This window comes from Eubalaena glacialis, chromosome 10 (assembly GCF_028564815.1).
Source record: "Eubalaena glacialis isolate mEubGla1 chromosome 10, mEubGla1.1.hap2.+ XY, whole genome shotgun sequence".
Lineage (NCBI taxonomy): Eukaryota > Metazoa > Chordata > Mammalia > Artiodactyla > Balaenidae > Eubalaena > Eubalaena glacialis.
The window spans coordinates 14,013,572-14,035,175 of record NC_083725.1 but is presented as its reverse complement, the minus strand read 5'-3'; the positions used below and the strand labels follow the sequence as shown (position 1 = coordinate 14,035,175).

General features: G+C 53.9%; 1 protein-coding gene across 3 annotated transcripts in view; it reads right to left on the bottom strand.

Annotated features, from left to right (window-relative positions):
- Nucleotides 1–6,013, bottom strand: part of BCL9L (BCL9 like) — a 28,788-nt gene extending 22,775 nt beyond the window's left edge. For 2 of the 3 annotated variants that reach the window (XM_061203443.1, XM_061203445.1), the window contains exon 1: nucleotides 5,200–6,013. The gene's annotated coding sequence lies outside the window, so the exon portion shown is untranslated. The remainder of the gene's footprint in view (nucleotides 1–5,199) is intronic. The other variant, XM_061203446.1, reaches the window with a different exon arrangement.
- Nucleotides 6,014–21,604: the final 15,591 nt, after the last annotated feature.

Sequence of the window (21,604 nt, the reverse complement as noted above, 5' to 3'; positions counted from 1 at the left end):
GGCCCTTGACTCCAACAAACAGCCCCTGCCCCAGCCCTCTTCTTCACTGATTTGCTACAAGTGCTTCTAGAGGAAAGTATTCAATTATAGCCTGAGATCCCAGGATGGGAAACTGAGTCATAGCGAGGCATCAGGGGTTCCAAGGGCCCGCATCCCATGCAGACATAACTCTACTAACACAACTCTTGCTTTGGCAAAAAAAGAAAGAAAGAAAGCTCCCCTTAGCAATCCCCACCCCCCTCCTGTAAAACACGATTAAGGTCAGACATCAAGAAGGACTTCCCAGGGTCAAGGCTACAATGGCAGCTGGCCTCACATCCAACGCTTCATATTTCTGGGGTGGCACATCACCACCCCCACCCCCCGCCCCAGCGTTCCAGGCCCCTCTGTCTTCTGCTCAGGCTGGAAATATGAGTGTCTTGTCTTGTTTTGCTGTCTGCCCCTAGCTAGCAAAGTCAACTTTTCTGAACTTTAGCCACCAAGCTCCCAGGTCTGATGTGGCTGACTGTTTCTTGTCCCCAATGAAGCAAGTGACCCCAAGGGTGGAGGGTTAACTCCCTTTCCCCAGCCCTTTGTGGAGAGCACTGGGCCGCCCTGTGACAGCCCCCACGATGTCACCAGGACAAGAAGAGGAGGGACGGGGAGTACTGGGATCCCTTAAGGTGCCGGGTGTCCGTGAAGGGCAGAGGAAGAGAGCCCAGCCTTGGGGACAGTTTATCCCAAAGTCTCCCCACTGCACACTTTCTCTCCAAGGACCACAGAATGGCCAGAAGCCTTGGCTTCGCTCCAAGAAACCTCCCTATCAAAGGACAGAGGACTCCATGTCCCAGGGAGCTATGGGGAGACCTGTGGCTACGCACCCCAGACGTGTTCTGAGGGAGGATAGAGGCGGCAACAGAAGCGGAGCGCACTGAGTGTGCGCACGTACGCACACACGCACATGCATCAGAGACACAATCCCGAGCACGCATACTCCTCAGATACTCCCAGACGTGTATCTGAGAGAGAAACAGACACAACCCCCAAAGACACACATCCAGGATACCTCTTTAAAATAACCCAAACTCCCCAAAAATGACTCCTTAAGACCCATAGAGGCTCCCATACTCAGAGAAGGCCAAAGAGAGCTCGGGAAACACAAATGACATCAGCCAGTCACACAGAACTACTGACAGACAGAAGGTAGACCCACACTGGGATACACGAGCACACACACATACAACACAGAGTAGTATGCACGTGGCCATGTGCTAGCACACAAACTCACACACACACACACACACACCCACACCCAGGCAATGCACAGCATGAAGTCAGATTAGAGGACTAAATTCTGGGCTAGCGGGGAGGAGGGGAGTCAGAACGGGGGGTGGAGAAGTACTCAGGGATTTCAAAACAATCCTGGTTTCGAAATGCTGGAAATGCTGGATTCAGGGCCATTCTCAGTTGAGGCTGGGGGGTGGAGAGTGAAGGGGAGGGGGAAGACAGGCTAGCGCAGGGCCACCAGCCCATTGGAAGAGGGACTTGGACAGAGGGTATCCCAGCCCCTGAGGATGGGGACTAGGCCAGACACCAAGGTTAGGAGGGGCAGGTGGCCCAGGGCCAAGTAGGGAGGGCTTGGGGTGGAAAGGAGGCAGAGAAGGAGAGGCCTCCACTTTAGCCACTGACTAGAGAAGAAAGAAGGCGAAGGAACCCACCTGGGCCCTTCCCTGACCCGTGGGTGGGTGGTGGTGGCCCCTTCCCCCCTACAGAGTGGCAGCTGGCTCCCCTTCCCCACCAGCTAGCAGAGCCCCAAGGCAGGCCTAAAGCTACGGGGCGGGGGGTGGGGGGGGGCGGGTCAGAGGGTGTGGGAGGACAGCAAGGGCCTGCAGGGGGTCAGGGACCTTCCAGGGGACCCAGGACCACCCACACTCAGGGCAGGGTGGGGGACATCTCCCTGGGAAGCCAGAGCGTCCTACCTGGGTTCCCAGGGAGGGGGGCTCTTCGGGAGGCCGAGGCACTACAACAGACGCCCACATCCAGGAAGTCACCCCTCTCCTCCCAGGGCACCAGGATGCCCTTACTGCCCCTCCCCCAACCTCCAGGGAAAGTCGGCAGCTCTCTCCCAGGGAGGGGAGGTCAGGCCAGGCTGGGGGTGGGGCTCTGGAGGCCTGGCCCTGGCACCCAGCAGAGGAAATGCCAGGCCTTAACTCCAGGCTGCCTTCAGGGAGGCCCATCCAAGTGACATGCAGCACCTCTAGTGCTGCAGCTTTCCTCACCTTGCCCCTCAGCTCCTAGCCTCTGGCTACCTGGCCCTCCAACTGGCTCCAGCTGCAGCTCTGGTAGTTAGAGAGTGGGACCTGGGGAAACTTAGCGCCCCTGGAGGAGCCTCTACCAGCTCCATCCTGGCCCCTTGGCCAGTCAGAGCCTCCTCGTCCCAGATCCCTGGGGGCAGCCCCCACAGTGTGGCTACGGGTGGGCAGCTGGTGGGGCTGGCAGGCAGGGGCACAGATGCCAAGCTAGATCAGCCAGGCACTCAACAGGTTGAGCCAGTCCCTGGAACAGCGAGCCCCACCCCAGGGAGAGCAGGCCTGGCAGAGGCTCCCTGCCCGCGGCACCCAGCCTGTACCCGCTTGGCTCCCACGGCTGCCCACTTTCCCACGGTGCCATCCCCTCTGCCCCCTCCCCCGAGGTCAGCAACCAAGCAGTGCCCAGGGCTCCTGGCACAGGGAAAGGATGCCGTTTCCCCATCACCCCTGGGTGCCCAGGCTCTTGGAGTGCCTCACTACCAGCAACCAAGGAGCCCCCAGAAGAGTAAACATGGCGTCAGGCCAAAAAGAACCCCGAAGTGCCCCCTACCTCCTTGCAGGCCTCCTCCAGTCCTGGGCAGACTGGACACTCAGACACCCTGGCTCCCCGCAGCTGCCCCCCCAGGGCGCTGGGATGGAACTTCAGCCGGTGGCGCCAGAAGCAGTGTGGCGGCCCCCAGCTTCTGTCTTGGACACCCTGGAGGAGGGGCTGCTGAGCTGGGTGACTGCTGGCTCCCTCCACTCCTGCCAGAGCTGCTGCTGCCTGCAACCCTGCTCCTTTCCTTCCACCCCACTCCTGGGCTCCACGCAGCTCCATCCCAGCCCCTCCCCCTGCAGGCAGGCAGCCCCCTTTGCAGGCATCTCCTTTAATCTAAAGCAGGTGCCAGGCATTCCAGCCCTTGCTGAGTCGACACTGCCACCCACTAGGCCTCTGCCCAGAAGGCTATTGCCCTGCCTCTTCATGGAAGTTGAGTCTGCGGCCCAGGGCTCCTGCTTAACTCAAATACCCAGAAGTTGGGAGGCAGACACTATCCAAAGGGAATCATGGGTGTCCAACACAGACTCAATAAGCAAGTTCACTAGGTCGCACATTACCACTGTTGTGATCGATTGTGGACCACCAACACTAATCCTTCTCCAGGACTCTGTAATCTCTTCCCACCTGGACCCTCAACCTCAGTAATTAGAGACTCACTCTGAGCCTCCATATGGACCTCCAGAAACCATCTCTAGCGTGAGGCCCCTGCTACCCTGAGCACAAGGGTCACTCTGGATCCAAGGTTATATAGGTATTCTCCCCTTCAGGAGCACCCTTTCCAGCATTAACCCCTGCCCCACCCCAGTCAGAAGCAACACTGGTAAGCAGAGAATCTCCAGAGGCAAGTGGCCAGAAGGCTGAGCTTCCAGGCCTGGTTCTCCAAGGCCAAGGAGCCTGATTAGCTGAGGGAGGGCAGCGCCTTCCGTCCTGATACCAGACCCCCCCCCACCCCCCACCCCGCCCCTTACCTTCCTTTCTCTCCCATTCTCATCCTGTCCTGAAGCTCCTATCAGCAGGCGCCTCAGAGCTGATACCAGAAAGACAGGGCCTGAACATGCTCTTCCCCTGGGGCCATGAAATCTTGGTCCTGACCCAGAGAAGGCAGCCAAGCTAGTGCTGGGGGGCAGCAGACAAGCCAGGCAGCCCCAGCCCAGAAAAAGTAGCTGCTCCTTGGAGAGGCTGAGGAGGGGGGAGAGCAAGGGGAGTGGAAGCCCACCCACCCTGCGGGTCTCATTCAGAGAGCTGCCCAGAGGCATCAGTAGGGTTATAGCAGATACTGTGCGAAGACAGCTTTCCTAGGTAAAACAGGAAACCAAGGCCAAAGATCAAGGGGGCCTCCAAGCCCCTTTCCCGGGGCTCAGTCACATGCCCAGCTCACCTCTCCCAGAGCAACACTTTTCCTCCCTGCAGCAGAGGCCCCCAGACACAGACACAGACCCACACCCCAAGCAGCAGACAGACAGAAGGAGGAGGGAGGAGGGGGTGTCAGAAAAACCCGGAAGGAAGGAAGCTGGACAGACAGACAGAAGCCAATCCTGGCTTCACTGCTCCAGAGGGACACCCTCCAGACTCCCAGACTGTAAGGGACACTCTCCTCAGCTCCCAAGAGGGAGAAGGGGAGAGTAGACCTTGGTGTCCCCTGAAACCAAATTCCAGCAGCCCTGGGACAGGACATACTCCAGCCAAGCAAGAAGCCCCAAGCCTCCCCTCTCTTCCCCACATTCCTCCCCCAAGAGCTCCCCCAGACCAAGGCAGGGGCTGTCTCCTCTTAGCAAGGCAGAGACACCTCCAAGGAACTGTGTGACTGCCCCCCCACCCTCACCCCCACCCCCACCCCCGGGCCAAGCCCACACCACCAAGAATCCTTGGCAGGGGAGACTCCTCCAGTCACAGCCCCCGCTGCTCCTAGGCAGTGCTTGGGGGCAGAGGGTGACCCCCAGCAATCTCCAATCCCCACGCACCTCCTTATGGAAGCTCCTATAAGCCAGGAGAGGAGTGCTGGGGTGCTGAGACCCAAGGGGTTGGTGAGCCTGCGAGGGGGACTACATCTCCCAGAAGCCCCCAGGGCAGAGTTGCTGCTCCAGCTGGCCCAAGGCCGGCCTTGTTCTCTGTGCTAGGGTGGCAGGGTCCCCTGGCTGCCCCTAAGCCCTCCCCTCTGTGCGCTGGGGCTGCCAACCTGATTGGGGGCCCGAAAGTGGCCTCCACTAATCCTGGGGGCGTCCCCGACCCCTTAAACAGCCTGGGGGTGCGTGCCAGAGGGCCAGAGACAATCAGACTGTGTTCCCCCTCCCCAATTCGAACTGGATCTCCTCCCTCCTCGCGCCTCTGCTGGCCTGGCATGACTTTCGCCCTCGGCCCCAGCCCTCCCCTCACCTCGCGCGGGTCAGGGGTCCTCACGCCAGGCCGGAGTTGGACGCCATGACCAGGTCAGGGTCGGTGGGTGGATTGGGGTCCTCCTGCTCGCCAGTTGGAGGTGCGGAGGAGGGCGGGCAGGTGGTGATCTTTTGATCCTGGACGCCTTGATCTCAATACCAGCCCGGCCCGGGAGTGGGTATCCGGGGGTCGCTGGGCGCCTGGGTTCCTGCTTTCCAACCGCGGAGCATGGTCTTGGGCGCCGGGCAGCGGCGGGAGAGCGCGCACACCCGCCCGGCCCGGGGCTCAGGGCTGGGGTCTCAGCCCCGAACCTCGCGGCTCCGGCTCCTGCTCCTCCTCCCTTCCTTCCTTCCTTCCTTCCTTCGTCTCCTTCTTTCACTTTTCCCGAGGCCCGCGGGGACGGCGGGCGCGGGGCTGGGAGGGGGCTGTCTGGGCGCTTATTGTTGGTCGGACGCCGAGGGTCCGGGTCGCAGTCCCCGGGCGGCGCGGCGCCGGGGGACCCAGGCGTGCGGGCGTCCGGCCGGCTGGCTCCGGGCAGCGGCGGTGGTGCAGCGGCCCCGAGTCCGGGGCATGTCCGGCCACTGGCTCCGCCGTTCGCCGCCGCCTCCCCGGGCTCCCCTGCGCTGCCGGAGCCTCGCTCGCCCCTCCACTCGGCTCCGCTCCCCAGCCTGAATAAGCATCGGGGCTCTCTGGCTGCCTCCTTCTGCCTTCATACCAGAGCCCGGAGAGGCCCCTGTCAAAATAAGAGCTCCCCCATCTCGCTCGCCTCCTCGCCCAACCCGGCTCCCCCAGCCTCCCAGCGGTCTGACTCGGTAAGGCGCCCGGCCGGCTAGCGGGAGGCAGGTTGGCCCGGGGGCGGGGAGGGGGCTTCTATGCCACTCTCCACCCCATTCCCGAGGACTGGGGAGGAGACGGGCTAACACCATCTCAGGCTGGGGAGAGGTTTGACAAACCTACCCTCCTATCTACGCTGATTGGAAGCAGTGGGAGTTGACTCCCCCCAACCCCCAACACTCTCTCTCTCCCTCCCTCTCTCCCCCTCCCCCTCCCCCCTCCCCCTCCCCCCACTGGGTCCCTTCTTCATTGTATCCACCCACATTCATTATGCACTGAACATCTCTTTATTCACTTTATTCATCTCTCTTTCCTAGTAGACCCTGAGTTTCTTGAGGATGTAGACTGAACTTTTTCACCTCAATCCTCAGCAGCGCAAAGTAGATACTAAGAAAATGTTTGTGGAAGTAAAACCTTTGTTCTCCCAAAAGAACTCTATCCTAAGCTCAAAGTGCCACACACACACACACACACACACACACACAAGACCCTATAGGAGAATAGATCCAATGGAAAAAAATTGTAAAGTGTTTTAAAAAGCATTTCACATATGTTATTTCAGTGTTTGCCACAAACCTGTGAGAAAAATGTTATGGCCCCATGACACTGATGAGGAAACAAAGGCTTGCATTAGTTAAGGACTTCCTCAGGGTTACACAGCTAGAAAGTGGTAAGCCCAGGACTAGAGTTTGGGTCTCCTTGCCCCAGGGCACTTTCCCTGTATCCCACTACCCCCACCCACCCAGGATTAATACCAACAAGTAACAACCATTGACCACTTCAGAAAGGAAGGGCACTAGCAAGCCCCTTTGCTCATGCTATTTGGTTCCTCTGAGCTCTCCCCTGCCCCTCCTCACAGATGGTCCCCAGATAGCTCTAGCTCTCACTGACCTCCCTCCCTCTCACCTTCTACATCTATGCCACCCAACTGAGTACCTACTTGTATGTTTTATCTTGATTCTCCTGTGCGTATGTCTGGTTGCCCCAAAAGATTCTTGAGGGCCCAAACCATGTCTCCTATGCCTCTATATTCCCCACAGCACTCAAGGGCTGGGTTCATACTAGGGATTCAGTAAATACTCACTTGATGGGTTGATGGTGTCCGCAGCTGGGCACGGGGCAAGGTCTGGGGAGGCACAGGTGGAAAAGGGGGAGAAACCCTGAAAGAAGATAACATAACAACCTCTATGGGTGCCTAACATAGAAGTTTACAAAGCATTTCCATACACACTATCTCTTGATCGTGCTTTGAGCCAATCAACAAAACTTCCCCAAGTGCCTATTAACTGCTATGCCAAGACCAAGCTGGTTTAGGGACTGAATCATCACAACCCTGTGAGATAGGTATTACTCCCACTTAAAGGAAAAGAAAACTGAAGCCCAGAGAGGCTGAGCTCTGGTGTGAAAGATCTCAGAGCCTAGGATAGTACCTGACCCATGGAAGTAGCGTTTAATCTCCTCTCCCCTCCCCAGGGTCCTGCTATAAGATGAGCCACAAGACAAGAAGGCCATTTCTCAAACAGGATTGCTTGTTAAAAGGAAGGGTCCACCCAGTTATGTGGGTCAGTTTCCCGTTACATACATGACAAACCGCATGGGCTTGTGATGATCCGTTTGGCACGATGCCCAGTTCATAGCAGGTCCAGAAAACAATGTTTGTAGGGGTGAGTGATGGCTGTGTTGCAAGATGTCTGTTAATTGTGGCACACAATCAAGTGTATTCGGCATGTCCTGTGGAGCAGCCATGTAGAGCACTCCCCTGGGTGGAGCTGTGACTCATTCCCCCAGCGTAGGTTCCAGGTTGGGATGCGGAGCCCGAGCTCTGGGCAGCCACGAGTTCTGGGTGGAACCCTGGAGTGAGGGAGGAGAGGAGAGAGGCCGGTGGCCCATTGCTGGAATGGAGTGGCTCCCTCTACTGGCGAACTCGGGGAATCACCGTGTGTTGTCGCGTATCTGTGTGTCACTGTGTCACGAGGAGTGTCACAGGTGTGTCAGCGAGTGTCGAGTGTCGGTGGAAGTTCGGGCATGGGTATAGCCTGTTCGTGGTGCAGTGTGGGTGTGCCAGCGTTACGTGGGCCTGTTTCTGGAACCACAGGGTGTACACACACAACCACATTTTGTAATACACTTTACTTTTGGGGTGGGGGTAGGGGGTCGGAGGCGCTAGGGCTGCAGATTATCTGAGATTACTACCTGGGGTGACTAGGATGAAAGGATCCTCCAGCTGGTACTCATCACCGACCTCGTGCAGGTGGGATTCAGGACTAGAGAACAGTTCCTGGGAAGGGACTCTATCCCCAAAAGCAAACAGGGACCCAAGAAAGGGTTAACTTTGAGCCCCACAGTGACTTCAATCATTGGCTGAGGGCACTGTCAGTCAGCTTCTGGGGGCGGGGCTTGTCGGGCCGCCTTCGGACTGCCCAGCGCCCCTCACTTGCCCCTCGACCCCCACTTCATTTCACTTCTGGGCTGCTGCCACACCCCCAGCTTGATGGAGACACCTTCCTGGGCCCTGGAAAAGGAGCGGATCTGGGCATCCTGGCTTCCCCACTCACTCCAGCTGCCTGGCTTCCTGATAGATGGTGATTATTATATAATAGACCTGCTGGACAGAACCGTGCCAGCCCTCGGAACACTTTGCCCCTCCTCGAAGCCTGCCCCAGGGCCTGGCACCAGCAGCACAGAGCCTGCCGCCCTGCTCTGCCGGCTCCCGCAGCACCGCCTCCATTCCAGGGCGGAAGACCCCGGGGCCACCCTCCCTGGTGTCCCTGGGGCCACTTTCTGGGATGGGGCGGGCGCCAGGCTGGGAGTACGGCCGGCGCCCCGCAGGTCTCGGGGTCGGCCTGCGGAGTATGGTTTTACCAGCGCCTCTCCAGAATTGTGGGACCCAGTTGGCCCCTTCCAACCTGAACTTGGAACTTGGGAGCCAATACAGGTGGGGATAGGGGGCGCAGGGGCCAGGGTCGGGCAGCGAAAGGAGTTTGGAAAAGATGCGGGGGCAGGAAAAGGGAGGCTGGGAGAGGGGGCCGGCAGGGGCAGTGGGGGAGGGACTCTTATCCTGACAGGGCTCCCGCCTTCCCCGACTGGAGGGTTTGGAAAAACTGAGCAGGCAGCCAAGGCTTGGCTGGAAATCCTGCAGCCCACCCTCCTGGGGACACAAAGCTGGAGGGCGGGGGCAGGGCGGGGGCAGGGCGGGGGCAGGGCGGGGGGAGAGAGCACGACCCCGGGGAGGGCAGGGCCTCTTTTGGGGCTGGGGGCCCAGGGGCCAGGTCCCTGGGGAGGGGGTTCCTGGCGCTGTCTCCCCGCAGTCTGCTTCCCCCTTCTCCTTCTCTACCCCCTCCTTTTCCCCCTCCTCCCCCTCCCCGGCTCCAGTCTTGCAGATTGCGGGCAGACTTAACTCCTTGCGCGCCAGCCCGGTGGACTCCTAGGTGGTGACGCTGTGAGGGAGGGAAGAAGGGAGGGACTCCTGACGCTACTCCCACCCACAGTTTAACACCTTGTGGCCCAGAACGCAGTCTCGGAACTTGGGCTTGTCAGAGCCCTAGAAGGCTGCCTGGTGCTCGAAGAGCGACACACAAAACCCGGCACCTGAGAGCTGCGTAATCCAGTCCGCTCTCCTGGCACATCTTAACTGTCTACCCTCCCCTGTCACCCCAACCCTCTGTGCCTCTTCCTCCACCCTTTGGCCACCCTCCCGCCACCACCCCCACTAGTTGCTGCAAAGATCCCTGACAGATAGAAGGATGCAGCGAACCCGGAAATCTGGGTTCTGTGGCTGCTTCTGCATTCTCCTCCGCATCCCGCCTGGGAGGCCCGCGCAGGTGACCGCAGCCCGGGCCTCTTTGGCCTCCAGGGGCCTCCTTCACACATCTGCGGGGGTAGCTACCCAACCGAGGCAGAGAATGCTAGCCTCCCCCAGCTCCAGCTAGGACAAGGGCCCGAGTAGCCGGAAACCCTGACTTCACTTCCACCCTAGCCCCTCTCCTAGGCAGCACTTCCTCCACCATCAGATTTGCCCCGCAGTTCGGCCGTGAAAGACTATGCCTGAGAGCAGTACCTCAGTCTAGGCAGGAAGGGGTTAATGGAGCTCCCAGGCTCCCTGTGAGAGCCAGGTGAGGAACCGCCCATCTTGGCCTTCAGGTGTGCGGGTGGGGAAGTTGAGGGACGCCGACCTCAGGGCTGCTCTTTTGCCCCCTGGTGGTTAGATCTGGCTTAGCAGTCTCTGGCAAAAGCTACGCTCAGGTGGGTATTGGTGAAAGAAAAACTTTGGAGGCAGCTAGAGTACTCCTCCTGCAGGAATAGCACCTTTGGAGAGAAAGAGAATCCTATGGGGAGGCTGGTGGAGCCCCCACAATCCCTGCCATGCCATCCCCACTTATCAGGCTGCCTCAGCCACTTCCAGATCTTTGCCCTAGGGACCCTACTTGTGGGTCCCAGGTGCCCAGACACCTGGAGGAGGACAGAAGAACATAGAAGATATAGGCTCTATGCTGCCAGGGTCTCAACCGAATGAAGGGGAGCAATAGAAGGAAGCTGCCCCTCACCTTCTTTTCTCTCTGTGTCCAGCCTTCCCAGAACTCCCATTCCCTCCAGACCCCAGCAGCAAATGCAAACCTCTAGCCAGGCTTCAACGTTCCTACCAGCTACCCGGTCCCCCATCAGTTTCCCTCCCCTCTAGCCAAGCTGCCTTCTGTTTCTCCCCCATAAAGAGGCCCTCTTGAGGGATTCTAGGTGCTCACAACCATTTCCTCCTATCCCAGGCAGGGCTGAGACCCTTCCTCCCCTCTACCCAGAAGCCTTCCCAGGTTAGCGAAGGCCATGACATTCAAGGGTTCCTTTCTCTTTTTTCCCAGTTGCCTCACTTCCTTCCCTCTCCCCATTTCCAATTATCTTCTATCTAAGGCTTCCTTTCGCATAAGCAGTTCACCCAACCAAGGACAATCCTGTCCTCCTTGGATTCCTTGACTCCTCCAAGAATCCTTCTCTGACCAACCTCACCTACTTATTCACTAAAAATATATCTATTGAGGACCTACTATGTGCCAGGCACTGGACTAGACAATAGGTATATGTTGGTGAATGAGACAGATGTGGTCCTTGACTTCACAGAGGTCACTTGACCTCACTCTAGTTGGGGACAGACACGTGAACAGGCGAATTCAATTCAGTGTCATGAAGGCTTGCAGAGCACTTTGGAGAGACATCTATCTGGGATTTGGGAGTCTGGGAAAGTTTCCTGCAGCGAGCACCATCTGAGCTGAGACATTCCAGCCTAAGGTGTGGTTCTGTCCAGGCAGACAGTACATCTAACTGGCGGTCTAAGTATAGAACAGGATTCCAGCAAGGGGTCTCACCAGATGTTGTAAGAGATCGCTAAGTCTGCATTCCCAAACAATCCATGTCTAATAAGTTCTCCAAGTCCCAAAAGAAAGGAGACTGGGGACTTCCCTGGTGGTCCAGTGGGTAAGACTCCGTGCTCCCAATGCAGGGGGCCTGGGTTCAATCCCTGATCAGAGAACTAGATCCCACATGCATGCCACAACTAAGAAGTCTGCATGCTGCAACGAAGATCCTGCATGCCGCAGCTAAGACCCAGCACAGCCAAAATAAATAAATAAATAAATAATATTTTTTAAAAAGAAAAAGAAAAAAAGAAAGGAGACTGGCCTGAAAGCCAAGAGTATGTGACCTTGGCCTAGTCAGCCTCATCTCTGGGCCTTAGTTTCTTCAAAAAACAAGGGGGTTGGATGAGTTTATCTCCAGGCTCTTTTTTATCAAGAGAATAGCAATTAAATAGAAGGCTTGGTTTGTTGAGAGAAAAACAATCACATGGCTCTGGTCGGCTTGGGGATGGAAGGCAGAGTTCATAAGCCCCAGAGAGGCTGTCAGAGGCAGGGCCCAGAGAAGGCCACACAAGTCACCTCCTACTCCTCACTGCCTGGGTTGTCTGCCAGTTCTGAGTCCTGGGAACATTTAATTCTTGCCGTCAACTGAAGGCAAAAGCCTTTCGGATATTTTGCTGGGAGGGGTGAGCATTGGGGGACAACACCCCCAAAAAATATTAATGCAACTGCATTAACTTGCTCTTGTATGTAGCACTATAAAGCTTTTATTTTGAAGAGATGGAATGTTCAGAGGTAAGGAAACTGAGGCACAGAGTGGTGAAAGGACTGGCCTAAAATCACATGGCTGGTGAGTGATGGCTGGAAGAGGTGCCAGGTCTCCTAATTCCCAGTCCAGACACTTTCCACGACACCACTGCAGCACTCGCTTCCAAATTTCCATTGGACTTCTTCCTGCATCTGGCTCATTTCCCTGTGAGGCCATAAGATCTGGGAAGGCAGGCTTGGCCTCCTTATCTGGACGTCCCCCAGAGCCTGGTGCAGGGCTCTGAACAGAGGGAGGGGTGCTCGGAACCCCCAGTCTCCCAGCCCCCCTTTCCTCTCCCACCATGACCTTATTTACATGCACGTAGGTCTCTAGCTCAACCTAAAAAGGCATCCCTGGACTGTGGACAAAGCCTTGGGCCAGGCATATTCCCAGTCCCAACCAGGCCTAAAACCTGCTCTGTGACTTTGAGCAAGCTGATTAACTTCCCTGGGCCTCATTTTCTCCATCTGTCAAGACCCGTAACCGATTCTAACTCCTGGGGCATTTGTAACTTGAAATCCCAGATTAGGAAGTGTTTTTAAAAGCTCTAACTCTGAAGTAAGGGAGTAAGCTTAACAATTCTGCCTTTTTGCAGGATTCCACAGCCTCAGGACCATGTCTGCTCTATCTGCAGGGACTGGGTATTGCTTGATGGGGGTTCCTTCACCCTGATACCATGCTGGGTCCTATGAAAGTTACAGGATGTATAACCTGAATATATTCTGGGGTCCCACAGCCCAAATATCAAAAGTAATTTCAAAAAGGAATCCTAATTTTTACTTGTGTCTCTTGAAGGTGATCCAATTCTTAACCTACAGCACATCTTGTTCAAATTCCCTTTCCTCTTCTATTCTGCTGCACCTTGCAACAGTTAAATCGCCCTGCAAACCCTAAATCAGCCCCTCTCTCTGCCTCTCTCTGTTCTCTGTAGTCAAGAAAGCTTTTCTGTCTCTCTTTGCCCACCATCTTCTCCTTATTACAAAGATTAGCTTAGCCTCTTATGTTTCATTATTTTCTTTTTTCCTTCACCCATTACCCAGATTCTCCCTAACACACAAAAAACGTTACCTGTCTCCTGCCTCTCTAGGTCTTATCTCTCACCTCTTGTTCTCCCAGTTTTATGTTACGAAAGCCCTGGAACTGAGCAGGCCATGACAAGATTTCCAACAACAGCTGAGGGATAAAATTATCTTGGGGCTGAGGGGAGGCAAGGCAGATGGAGACTGCGAACAGTCAATGGTTAATAAGTTTTTAATCCTGTAACAGATAATAAAGGCACCTGCCCTCAAGGAGCTTATAAAATGGGGACAATTAAAGAACAATAAAAGATGCTAAATTATTAAAAGATGTGGAGTTGATGCACCCAGTGCAGGTTGCATCCTCAGATAGACCTGGAAGAGAAAACAGGAAACTGACCTCAGGTACAGGGGAGCACAGAGGCCCCAGTGAGGGGCACAGATGGAGCAGAAACAGAAGTCATAGATCTTGGAGGGAAGGGGTCTCAAAGACCAACTACCTAGTTCCAATTCTTTCTGATGCTCAACTCTCTGATAACATCCCTGGCAAGCAGTGTATCAACATCTTTACGAACACCTCCAGTAATGGGGGGGCTTCCTACCCCCCAAGGCAACTCATTCCATTTACAAACATCTGTTTTTCCCTCCTTTGAGCTGAATTTTATCTCCTTGTGGTCTCTACCCATTAGTCCATGAACTACCTCCTGGCCCTTCGCATTTTTGAGCTTTAATGACTCCAGACTCTTCTCCTCTTCTCTAGGCTAAACATTCCCAGTTCACTAAAGTTATGCCCACGAAGACACCTGGCCAACTTAGAGTAAAGCAGGACTATCAATCCTCTCCTTTATTCCAAAAACTATATCTCTAGTAATATGCCTTAAAATTGGATGTGCTTTTGGCAACCATGTTATGCTGATGACTCAGACTGAACTTACTAATACCCCAATTCTATTTTACCTGAACTGCTTCTAAGACATGTCTAGTCTGTGTGTGTTGCTGAGATCTTACACAGATCTCTGACCGTTTCATCTTGTTAGGTTTTCCTACCATTCTATATACATGGAGCTGATTTTTGAATCCTTACCCTGTCTTTCAAAGTGTTTACTATCCCTCCAGGCTTATATCTGTGAAATGTGATACTATATTTTCATATACACTATTAATAGAAATATTTAACAGGACAGAGATGAAGGCAAACCCTAAAGCACACGAATGTTCCTGGTTGATACCAATCCATGGCATATTGAGAAGTAGCAAGATACATGGTGTTGTAGGTGGAATGGGTCAGATCATAATGAACCTCAAAAGCCTAATGGAAGAATAAGAAAGTCAGAAGGCTCAGAACCAGAATGTTTTTGAGTAGAAGAGTCACATGGAAGCAGACTAGTATAGCAACAAAATAAAACAAAGCACTAACTGTGGAACTCCACAGATCTGGACTTGAGTCCTAGCTCTATTGCTTACTAGTTGTAGAACTTGGACAACTTACTTTAACCACTCTGAGCATCAATTCCTTCTCCTGTAAAATGGGGTAATACCTACTTCATAGATTACTGTGAAAATTAAATGAGATGACATATATGAAGAGCCTAATACATAATGGGTGCTCAATAAATCAAGTAGAAAAAGAGGGTAAGAAGAAAATCATGTTTCAGATGGGTTTGGTTTCTGAGAGGAGACTACCTTTCTAGGAGGCCCAGGTGAGGATGGGACTATAGTGTGAGCCTCGAATGACTTGCTGGGCACTCAGGCTCAGGTGGTATAGATGAAAGGGCAAAGGGATAAAAGCAGATTCTCCTCTTCAAAAGAAGAATTGATACCCCTTGGACTCTAGCTACATATGGAGAATGACAGAGAGAGAGGAGTCGCAGGTAGCACTGAGGTTTTTACCCTGGGTAGTGACAGGGAAGTACTGTAAAACGGGGTGATGCTTTGCGGAAGACAGGTTCATGTTTAGAGTTGTTGAATTAGGCAGGATGGTAGGCATCCCCATGGTCATGACCAGTGAGGAGGTAGAGAGACTTGACTGGAATTTGGAGAGAGACAAGTCAGAGCCAAATTTACGTGTTTGGGACACACCCCATGCCAGTGGGAGCTGTAAGCATGCAGCAAGTTCTCTGAGGGTGAGTTGGGAAGCGAACCAAGGACAATGCCATGCAGGACCCCCCAGAGCCATGCTGATTCTTCTTCTTTTTTTTTTTTAAATTTATTTATTTTATTTATTTATTTTGGCTGTGTTAGGTCTTCGTTGCTGCGCGCTGGCTTTCTCTAGTTGCAGTGAGCAGGGGCTACTCTTCATTGAGGTGCGCAGGCTTCTCATTGTGGTGGCTTCTCTTGTGGAGCATGGGCTCTAGGTGTGCGGGCTTCAGTAGTTGTGGCACGTGGGCTCAGTAGTTGTGGCGCAGGGGCTTAGTTGCTCCGCGGCATGTGGGATCTTCCCGGACCAGGGCTTGAACCTGTGTCCCCTGCACTGGCAGGCGGATTCTTAACCACTGCGCCACCAGGGAAGCCCAGCCATGCTGATTCTGACTTGGGACTAGAGAAGAAACTGCCCCATCCTGCTTTCCCTCTCCGCCCCCCATTCCCTGCTTCCTGGTCAGAGTTGAATAGATAGACCAGACCTTAAATCCACTCTCGAATCACTGACCTCTGTGCAGAGCCCACTGGGACCCAAACTGTGTCCCTCCATGACTCTCCACTTTTCCGCCCTGACGTGAGAAGGAACTCAAGCTCTTGTCCAGCCAATAGACTCTAGCTTGTTGCTACAATCTTGGACTTGAGAAAGGAGAGATGAGGGGGGAAGGTGTAGAAAGAGAGCTTTGAACAGAAGCAGGCAGGGACAAAGGGAGCGCAAGAGAGAAACAGAGAATTTGAGTGGGAAAGGTGAGCACCATGGGTATGGAGAAAGGCAGACTGATAGAGGAGAAAAAGAGAGACGGAAGGACAAGGAAGAAAAAAAGATTTGCTGAGAAACTGATGAAGTGCAACTGAGAAAACTGTTGCCATGGTGACGGGTCCAGAGGAGGGAGTAGGAATATAAATCGGATTATGAGTTGGGGGAGCGGGGAGGGGTGTTGCTCAAGACCCAGAGGCAGTGCCCCCACCCCAGGTCCTCCCCACCAGACCTCCTTCACCCACAAGGAATGCCTTTCCCAGGGGTCTCCCGAGGCCAGTCCAAGGAGTGCAGTGAGGACAGAAGCACTGGAGGGCCCAGGGCTCTGGCACTCCCTCCCCTCCCCCCACCCTGGGTGAAGCAGAGCTGTACTCCCACCCCAGTGTGCCTCCTTGACTCTGGGAGAGCTCTCTCCGTCGACCCTAGTTTCTTTCATTCTACCTCTTCATCAGAGCCCCGAAGTGAAGACAGGGGAGGGAACTTGTTTTAAACACGTACTATGTGCCAAACATTGTGTTGGGCACCCCAGGACTTGTTTCATTTCATCCTCAGCACGGCCCTCAGAGGTAGGTTTATCGCCTCCATTGATAGGCGGGAAACTGAGATCAAGGCCCCAAGCTGGTGAGCAACAGCCAGAGTGGGGTGCAGCCAGGCCCATCTGCTCCAAAGCTGTTTCCTCTCCTCCTAGTCCTCTGCCTACCTTGCAGAGCCTGTGTCCCATTCCCTGGCTTTTTCCTGTGCCCTTGGAACAGGACAGGGCAGGCTGGGGGCTTCGGGGGCTGGTCGAGTTTGAGGCTCTCATTCTATTCTGAGAGATACAGAGAGGTGGGGAGACTTGAGGCAAATACGCCACAGCGGCCAGACTCTGGGCTAAGTGGGAGGCGAAGGGGTGCTCTGAGCTCAGGGCTGGGGGAGTGGGGAGGAAGGGCTGAGGTGGAGAGGACCGTGGGAGTGGGGGAAGCTCAGAGGCCAGGCCATTTCCGGCGATGCTGTGAGAAACAGCGTGGCCACGTGGGGAGCTGGGGAACCGGCAGCTCTTGGTTTGCAAGTCTCTGAGCTAGTGAGCCAGAAGGACTGGGGGTTGGTATTTGACTGCAGGTCTCTTTGCAAGTAAAGTGGCTGGAGGGGGGAAGAGGAGGGCGTGGCTTCCCTCCCCCTCCCTCAGGCTTCTATACAAATAACAGTTTTGCAAAGCGCACCATATCTGATGCGTCTATTAAACAGGACCTGGGGAGGTGGGAGAAGGCAGAGCCTGGTGTTATGGCTTGGGCAGTTATGCCAAGACCACCCCTCCCCGCCACGAGGGTGCAATGAGATTCGAGAGGATGCTGGTGCCCTTCCATCATACCTTACTGTTCCTCCTAGTGGCTACCTGGTTACTTTGAAACAGCTCCCCGTTCTCTCTGGGGACTGGCTTGAGCCACTCCCTAACCAGGAAGTCCATGTGTGTGTAAGAGATGGCTGGCCCCAAGAGGGGCAAAACATCCCTTGTCACCAAGCTGGAGATCCCAGGTCCCTGCCCCACACCCCTGTAGAGAGGGATCGGAGGATAGAGCTCCTTCCTCCTCAGGCCTGAAGGGAAGGCTGATCCAGATCAGCTCACTTCTACCGCTTCAGTTCACACCATCCCCTCCACATGCCACCAATACCCAGGACACCCCTCCTGACCCTCCTTCCCTGTTCCCGTCATAGGTTCCGGACCCAAGAGGGTCTAAGGAACTGCCAGGGGTGAGAAGAAGAGCCTCTTCCTTGTCCTCCGCCTTCACACCTGCCCTTCCCAGGCTGTCCGGTCTCCCACTCCTTCACCGAATCCCAGGCCCAACTCCACCCGGACCTGCAGGCCTTCAACACCCTCTTGCCAGCCCAGTCCCGCTCAGTCACCTGTTCCCCTAGTCTGAAGCAATCTCCATGACTCCTACTTGCCACATCCAAGGAGTACGCTTCATGGCTCTTTATTCCCTGAGCACCAGTTTGCTAGGGAACAAACTGGAAGTATTCTTCTTTGGGTACCTGGGACACCACTCCCTCCTGGCGCTTCTTTTTTCTTTTAGGGAAGATTCTCATTCTCCTTTGCAGGCTCCTCTTTTCCTCTGCCCATAGTGTTGCTGTTCCCCAGGCTCTGTCCTTGACCTTGTCTTCTTACTTGGCTTGTACTTCTCTCCAAGGCTGCAGCTGTCACACCTAGCTGACAACCTTCTTGAGCTCCAGATCAGGCATCCGACCACCTTCCATACACCTCCACCTGGGTGTCCTCCAGGCACCTCAACTCAGCAAGTTCAGTGATCTCCATCCCCTTTCCACAAATCTGCTCCTCCCACCCCCACTCATGCCCAGCTAGTGACAGTGCCATCATCCACCCAGCTGCCCCAGCCAGGACCTGGGAGGCACCCTTAACTCTGCTCTCCAGCCCCCTCCACAGCCCTCCCAGCCAAATCATCACCCCCAAATCTCCTCTTCTATCATCTTTTGCCTGGAATCTTATCTCAACAGCATGTCAGAGACATCCAAAATATCTCCCAGCTGTTCACCCAGCACAATCTCTGCATTGCAGCAAAAACCATCTTTATAAGATACAAATTTGATCATGACACTCTCCAGTTTAAAACCCTTCAAGGGCTTCCTTTTAGCCTTAGGATAAAAATTAAAATGCTTAAAGGGGCTTACAATACTTTTCATCTTGTCCCAGCTACTTCTCCAGTGACTCCCTCAAAATCCACTCTAACCTTCCGATGGGCCCATTCTCTAATCTTGGTCCCTTACAGCCTAGAACAATTTCCCCTCTCCACCCGCCCCCCACCTTCATCCTGCTAACTCCTACTCAAACTTCAGGTCTTCACTTATTCACCACTTCCTCCAGGAAGCCCTTCAGGACTACCCAAGCCCACGTAAGTTGCCCCTTCTGTGAGGAGCCTCTTTGGCGAGTCTGATCTTAGTTTCCTCATTAATAAAATGAGGACAATAATAACAGTACGCACATCACAGAGGTTGTCATGAGGATCAAGCAAGAAAATATACATAAAGGATTTAGCACAGCGCCTGGCATGTTGTAAGCACTCAGTAAATAACAGCTGTTATTATTACATCTTCTACTAAAATCCTGATGCAATGAGTAGTGGCCTCTTCAGTATCTCCCACTGGACCATAATTTCAGGGAGAACAATGTCTCGTTCACCTCTGAATGTCCAGCACTTAGCACAGTGACTGATGCAAAGGCATTTAATAAACATTTATTGAATAAATTAATTCGGGCCATCATTATTTCTTGTATGGATTAGCTCTCCTTCAGCCTAAGGAGAGGCTTAATTACCCAGCAATCAAGCCTCCACCTACTCTTTCAGTAATTGTTCTACAACTAGATTGAATTATGCAACTTCCCTACTCAAACCCTGTCGGAGACTCCGCCTGTCTGTGGAAATCACAGGGCAATTGCTCCTTCACTTCTGCACCCCACCCCTTCCACTGCAAACCCTCCTGCCCAGGGTCCTGCCCACTGGCTGTGCTGAACCCCTTGCTGCTTCCACACCCTCCAGCCTCTATGCCCTCAGCCTCAAATATCCTTCCAACACCCTGTGTCCCAGATGATACAACCCGGGGATCCGAGGGCAAAGCTGGCCTCGAAGGTGTATATTGTTTGGCTCACAAAGTGCATTTTCCTAATATAGATTTAGTTTAAAATTTGAAAATAAGATCATTTTACCAAAAAATTCAGATTTTTGGCTTCTCTTGAAAAAGCGAGGAGGCGTGGCCATACTAGGTCCCCTCCTTCCACAGGGCAGCTCTTCCAGAGCTGCATGGGGTGGCCCGGTAGATGGAACTCGTGCTGCTACACTCTTTCTAGTTGGCCCCAGTCTCACTCACCTTGTTTTACTACTTTTTTATCTGCCTGGACCCTGGAGACACCGGGGTCTTCAGCCCCTGCCGGCCTCACAACTTTTTTTTTTTTTTGGCTACACTGCGGGGCTTGTGGGATCTTAGTTCCCCGACCAGGGAATGAACCCAGGCCCTCCGCAGTGAAAGTGCCAAGTCCTAACCACTGGACCGCCAGGGAATTCCCAGCAACATTTTGATCCCATCCAGCTGCAGTGAGGATCTTGGCTTTGTCTCCTTAGCAGCCACCTAGATGGCCCCCACTCCTGCTCCTCCACCTCTCCCACACCTTTGTTCTACCTTGACCTCATTGAACACCCCCTCGCTCAGTCCTCTTTCCTGTCACATCTATCACTCCTTCTCAAAACTAGCCTAGATCTTATTCTCCATCCCTTGAATCTTGTCAATACCCTCAGCTTTCCATACCTTGGAAACCCTAACACTGAGTCAGTACAATGTGACAGTTTTATCATTTCTGTGCTCTAGCTGTTGAGTAATTGGAAAAGTTCCCAAAATGTCAAGGTCAGTAGGATGATTAATTTTATGTGTCAACCTGACTGGGCCATGTTGTCCAGATATCTGGTCAAACTTTATTCTGGATGTTTCTGTGAAGGTGTTTTTTGGATGAGATTAACATTTAAATCAGCAGATTTTGAGTAAAGCAGATTACCCCATAATATGGGTGGGTCTTATCCAATCAGTTGAAGGCCCTACCGGAACAAAGATGACCTCTACCCTCTCCCCATGAGAAGGAAGGAATTCTGCCAACAGACTGCCTTTGGACTCAAAAACTGCAACTCTTTTCCTGAGTCTCCAGCCTGCCGGCCTCCCCCGTCAGATTTTGGATTTGCCAAGCCTCCACAATTGCATGAGCCAATTCCTTAAAATAAATCTGTCTATATATACACATCCTGTTGGTTCTGTTTCTCTGGAGAACCCTAACTAATACAGTCCATGCCCCTGAAGACCAGTGGTCCCCACGCTGAGCTGGGCTGTCACCTCCACACACAGCCTTCCTCAGGGCTGTCTGTAGCTGTGCCTTCCTCTCCCCACAACACCTAGGCCCCAAACCCTTCTCCCCCCTGAGTTTCCTACTTCCCAGGGAAAGCAGAGACATTCGGGAGGGAGCTCCCTTAACTTACTTCTCTCATCCCCCAACCTTTCCCAACACAACCCCCCCAAAAGTATAAGATTTCTCTGCACCATTGCCCCCATTCTTCTCTTTGCTGGAAAGTGTCATTCCTACAGCCAAAGGCTAATGCCTCCACCTCTGATGTGAGTCCCATCTTCTCCCTCCTCCAGAAGCCTCCCCATAAATTATACCTCCCTCTCTCCTGTATCTTCAACTTTAAAAACAAAACAGATGAGACTTTTCTGTACCCCCAATTCCCTCCAGTTATGTCTCCTTCCCTTCCCAGCCAAGCTTCTTCAAAGAGCAGTCTACACAGTTCTAACTCTCCCTCCTCCCACTTATCCCTGGACTCTCACAGTCTGGCTTCTGCCCCCCTCACCTGCAGGAACCTGCTCTGAAGGACACACACACCCCTCAAGATGCTAGGTTCAGGGACATTTTTCAGTCCTTGCCTTCAATCCTGACCTTCATACCGTTTGACACCTCCTTTGCAAAACCTTCCATCCACTTTCT